Genomic DNA, 6304 nt, shown 5'->3' on the forward strand with positions numbered 1-6304 from the left:
AAATAGAAATTCTCCATGGCCAATTTTGTTTCGTTTTTGGAAAATAATTCGAGGAACTGCATGATTGATGCATAACTGCATATAAGAACCTACGTGCATCTATCATTTTGCTATCAGCCTAGCTACGTACATCTTTGTGCTCGAAAAATATGGACTTCGAGTGTAACTTCATGCTGCTGCTGAATCAGCTCGAGCACAATAGCATCCCTTGCTTGCAAATCATTATCTCTTGCAAATTTTGTCCAACTGCCATGGATTCTTGCATAGTCGTTTTCCCCGCACCGGCTGACGATGCATTTAGCACACCAAGTTCCCCCATTTGGAATTTGTAGGTTTACACTGCAACCTTGAAAGATGTATTGATGAACAAATAACCTCTTGGATTTTGGGCAAACATAACATATTAAAGATAAACAAATGTGAAGATTACTAAAGTTTTGGTCATGTAACTTCAACTTGCGATGGAAATCTTCATTTGTTATTAATATTTTGTTACTGTTTTATGAGAGGTGATAAATTCAACTTTAGGAATCTGTTAATCGGCCGTTTACGAATATGAATTAAGCTATTAATGATTCGACGGGTAACGGTGACGAGATCAGAGAAAAAAATTTATGTTAAACGGATCCGTATTTGGGTCGATCTGCTCCAAATCCAGTCAATTTACAAGTCTTGCCCCGTCCCATCCATCCTTTTTGATTTATCTATTGGTGATGCATGTAACACGAAAATGAATGAATTCCTGCCTTGTGGATCTCATATATAACTTCAGGAATCTGTGTAGATGAACCTTTCTTGTCTTGGTATAAAAATTGAAAACTTTGCTTCTTTGCTTCCTTTGTGGTTTTGGTATATATTCGAACCATACCGTGCTATATAAGTACATTCCACTTCTAAGTTCTAATCATTTGGATTCGTGAACCACGCAAAGAGAGATCCACCCTATCATTGCATCAATTATTAATGTGTACTAATATTCAGCAAAAAAAAAAAAAAAAAAATTAACATAATAACTTCAACCAAAACCAAATATACATAATAATATCCTCACCTGTGCAGGCTTCTTTTTGCTTTTGCTTAATGCAACTTCCATGATGGGTAGATTCTCTCTTTTTGAATCCCTTTGCATTAGAGCAATCAGCCAATATGCTCTGGTCTTGATCTTCCACATCTTTATCACCACTTATTTCTAGACGTAACACATCTTCAACACTCTTTGCTAACTTATCAGCTTCCATTTATGCAAGCTCATATGCCTTCTCACTCTCAGATGCTCTTGATGCTACTCGAACAAATTTAGAACATAAACTTCTATATCGGGAAGTTTGTTTCAGTCTTGGATTCTCTACAATCTGGTGCCCATGCATGTCTTTCACAACATTATCAACTCTTGCACTTTTGGTCCACCTCTCTAAGACATATTGCTAAGGTATCTTTTTAATTAGTGTAGTTTCTCTGCCTTCTATCATGACTTTGATACAATGCCTACATGCCTACACAAGACACCCTCCATCTCAAACATTCTACAGCTGCAAGCTACAGTAAACTCACCTTCTCTTTTCACTAGCCGCTCTTTAGTGAATGCATCTCTAACAACAGTGAAGATAAACTTTTCACCATTGGACACACACTTCGTTATGGAAGACTTTAAAGAGTCTTCAAACTGAGCTTGAGATATTTTATAGATCGCTTTGGTATAAACTTCTTGTGCATGTATCAAGATGCTTACCTCCATTTTGCAGTGAACAATTCGGAACATCAGATCATACTCGGCTTCCAATTCCTTATACCGCTTATCATATACCATTCTTTCAAAGTGAGTAAAAAACTCAGGTAGCTGGAGGTCTGATTTTAAATAACCCTTCAAACTAGCATTGAAGCTTTCACTCAGTTGTGTATTGTGCATTCCTGCTGACCATGTACACTTCACATATGCATGTACCTATTTTTTTCTTATTGCAAATGTTGCAGCCAACCAAGTATCATCATGTGCACTGTACTCATCAAGCATAAACTCTCAAGCACTCAAGAACTCATTTTCTTCCTCAATCTGATAAAGAAATTTGTTGAATACATTACCTTCCTTCTCATCGCCATTAGAGTTTCTAAATAAGAAGCCTACTTTCTTTGCAGCATTTTGCAATAAATGCCATATACAAAGTCGATGGTACATATCAGGCATCACATGTAAAACAGCCTTGGCTATCGTTGCATCTTGATCAGTAAAAGATGTTTGGGGAGGCTTCCCACATATTGCCTTCAAAAAGGTTTCAAACAACCAAATAAAGGATGCAGCAGTCTTGTCGTACATTAGAGCAGCTCCAAATATAACCGCTTCTCTGTGGTGATTTAATCCAACAAAGACTGCAAATGGTCGATTTGCTTCATTAAGTTTGTATGTGGTATCAAAACTTACCACATCTCCAAATATACCATAATCCATTATCATTTTAGCATTGGCCCAAAAATGTTAGTGATTTGGTCCTCACTGTCCAATTGCATCCCATAAAAGAATGATGGATTTTCTAACATCTGCTTTGAAAAATATTCCATCAAATAACCAGCTTCTCCTAATTTCATTTTTCTTTGTCGGACAGTTCGAAGATAGTTCTTTTGGTTTTGCCTTGTAAAACCCAATGACTCTCTTCCACCAGCTTGCTGGCTCATTAATTCAAATGCAGACTTTTGCGGTACTCCTGAATTTGTAGTCAAGTCTATAAAAGCATTATCTGTAGATGTTACATTTCGATAAGATGGTAACCATTGCACACAGTCTTATATGACAAGAGGATGATTATGCTCTTCAGAGAAACGGTAAACGCAATACTTTCCTGTATGCCTAACCAACTTAATCCCAGGGCTGGCCCTGGGGCAAGACGGACCAGGCCTGGGTCTAAGGCCTCAAAATTTGGGGGCCTCAAATTTTTTTTATATAGGTATGTACAAAAAAAAAAAAAAAAAAGTTAGAATAAGAGTAGAAGACCTGGCGTCTCTTACTCTTTCTTTTCAGTTCTGCACACGTCCAAATCAATATAGAAGAAGAAGATCGCGACTCTTCAGTCTTCAGTACAAAAAAAAGAAGAAAAAGATCGCTCTCCGAAGAAATCAAAGAAAAAAGAAGACAAACCTCCAAATCTTTGATTGAAAGGAATCAAGGAAAACATCAATTCTGAAGCTAAAAAGGTATATATGTTCTTTTACCCTTTCATCTCTATTCTCTAAAGCTATTTCCTTTCTATTTTAAAGAAATTGCGATTTTCCGTTAGTCCTTACTGGCTTAGTACGATAATCCCTTTGAATTGTTTGTATATATTTGGACGTATGATATCTAGATATTGAAAAACACATACTCTTTGATTTCGTATTGATGTCTAGATTTTTGTAAAACACAGTATTTTATCATGGCTCCTGGTAGAAAGTTTAAGTCTGGAGCTCAAAAAAGGAAAGAGAAAAAGAGGATAGAAGCTGTACATAAACCTCTAGCTAGTTGGTTCTATTAATAAGTATTTAGTACCAAGAGAAAAGAATCAAAGCATAATGGTGAATGATCATGATGTTAAAGAGGCAGAGATTGAGAAAAATAATGATCATGATGTTGAAGAGGAAGAGATTGAGGAAAATAGTGATCATGATGTTGAAGAGGCAGAGATTGAGGAAAATATTGAAGATGTTCACACTATAGAGCCAAATCAGTCAGTAGGGAAAAACAATGATATTATCAATGAAGAAAGTCATACTGCAAATTCAAGAGAAGAAGTTCCGTTTGACATGGATGATCCAGGGAATTGGAATAAAACATACCAAAATATTACAGAATTTTTGGTTGAAAGAGGCACCAAAAGAGTCAATAATGTGATCTTTCCGAAAGATACATGTGAGAGGTCTTTTTCTTTAAGGCATTACTTCAAGGAATTACCGAATGGAGAGAAACGTACAAGATAGAAAGTGGCTGGTATATTCGGTTTCTTTGGATAAAGTCTTTTGCTTCTGTTATAAATTGTTTGCAAAGAAGCATCTTGTGGGGCAAATAGTTGATGAAGACATGAATGATTGACACAACTGTTCTGATCGACTTAAAAGTCATGAAGGAAATAGGTATCATATTGCGGCAATGAAAAGTTGGATAGAGTTGGCCAAAAGGTTGAAAATAAAGTTAACAATTGATGCAAGTCTGCAATCAAGAAAAAGAACACTGGAAACAAGTATTAGAAAGAATTTTTGCAGTTGTGGAAAGATTTGCGAAAAAAAATTTAGCTTTTCGTGGAGATAATGAAAAGCTATATAAGGAGAATAATGGTCTTTTCTTATAGATGATAGAACTGCTTGCTGAAGTTGATCCGAGTATAAAAAAAACATCTTGGACGTATTAATAAAGGTGAGGCTCAATATCATTATTTGAGTCACAAAAATGAAATTATTCAATTGTTGGCAGGTGAGGTGAAAAGCTCAATTATCAGCAGAATCAAAGAAGCCAAATATTTTTCAGTTATTCTTGACTGTACTCTAGATGCAAGTAATGAGGAACATATGTCTCTTGTAATAAGAATTGTCAATGTTTCGGCTACTCCAGTTGTGGTTGAAGAATATTTTTTAGGTTTGTTGAAGGTAGCTAACACATCAGGTCTTGGACTACTTAATGAACTTCTAAGTGAATTGAAGACTCTTGAACTTGATGCAAGTGATATAAGAGGACAAGGGTATGACAATGGATCCAACATGAAAGGTAAAAATAAAGGTGTGCAAAGTAGACTACTTGAAATAAATCCAAGAGCATTTTACACACCTTGTGCTTGTCATTCTCTAAACCTTGTGCTTTCTGATATGGCTCATTATTGTCCCATAGCTGAGTCTTTCTTTGGTGTAGTGCAACGATTATACTGTTTGTTTGCAGCTTCTACAAAAAGATGGCAGGTTTTTAAAGAGCATGTGACAGTTCTCACTTTAAAACCATTATCAGAAACTTGTTGGAAAAGCCGTGTGGAGAGTATTAAAGCAATAAGGTATCAAACTCCAGAAATAAGACAAGCTTTGATGCATATTGTGAACAACAAAAAAGAAGATGCCAAGGCAAAAAGTGATGCTGATGCTGATGCTTTAGCAAAATATAATCTTCAGAATTTTGAGTTCTTGTTGGGAATGTTTATATGGTATGAGTTGTTATATGCGGTTAACAATGTCAGCAAAGTTCTGCAAACTGAAGATACGCATATTGATATAGCCATCAAAGAATTGGAACGTCTTCTTTCTTTGCTTCAAAAGTTCAGAGAAACTGGGTTTGAGGAGTCTTTGATTGAAGCTAAAAAGATTGCAAGTGAGATGGAGATTGAACCGATATTCATGGAAAAACAGACAATTCACACAAAAAGACAATTTGATGAAAGCTCTACTGAAGCAGTGATACAATCAGCTACAGAATCATTCAAAACCAACTACTTTCTCTACATAGTTGATCAAGCTATTTCTTCATTCAAAACCAGGTTAGAACTATATACATTATATTTAATTTTTAGTTAAGGAGCATGATATTTATATAAGTTATTGATTTTTATTTTTTTTTAAACCAGGTTTGAACAATTTAAGAAATATGAAGAAAATTTTGGACTTTTGTTTGATTTGGTTAAGTTAAGGTCTGCTGATAGAGATACATTGAATAGCTTTTGTGCTAACCTCACAAATATATTGAAGCATGGCGAGATTTCTGATCTTAATGAGGATGATTTATTCCATGACTTGCGAATGTTGTATCAAGATTTACCCATTGAAACAAAAAGAGCAATAGATGTGTTGAATATTATATATAAAAGATGTGGATGGCTGCTATCCACATGCTTCGATTGCTTATAGGATTCTGCTAACCATACCAGTCATAGTTGCCTCTGCAGAAAGAAGTTTTTCAAAGTTGAAATTGATCAAAACTTACCTTCGGTCTACTATGTCACAAGAAAGATTGAGTGGTTTGGCTATGATATCTATAGAAAAAGACATAGTTGAAAAACTTGATTATGCAAATTTGATTAGTACCTTTGCATCTAAAAATGAAAGACGAGCTATATTTCAGTAATAGTTTTATATTGTGGTATGATTTTTTGTAATATTTTGAGTTTTATTTTATTTTATATTTTTTTTGGGGGCCTCAAATATATTCTCACCTTGGGCCTTTATGGACATAGGGTCGGCCCTATTTAATCCCCATAATCGCTCCACATTCTTGTCTGTGCTCTTGGATTTTTTGTCAAATCGTCTCTCTTATCTTCTTTTCGAAAACCTTCCTTACAACATACAAAAGTCCTTGAAGTGAGTACAC

The 6304-nt window shown here is 35.2% G+C and overlaps 1 pseudogene; it reads left to right on the top strand.

Annotated features, from left to right (window-relative positions):
* The first annotated feature begins 3537 nt into the window (after positions 1–3537).
* On the top strand, positions 3538–6061 carry LOC101297514 (annotated as a pseudogene).
* Positions 6062–6304: the final 243 nt, after the last annotated feature.

This window comes from Fragaria vesca, linkage group LG2, assembly GCF_000184155.1.
Source record: "Fragaria vesca subsp. vesca linkage group LG2, FraVesHawaii_1.0, whole genome shotgun sequence".
NCBI classification, from domain to species: domain Eukaryota; kingdom Viridiplantae; phylum Streptophyta; class Magnoliopsida; order Rosales; family Rosaceae; genus Fragaria; species Fragaria vesca.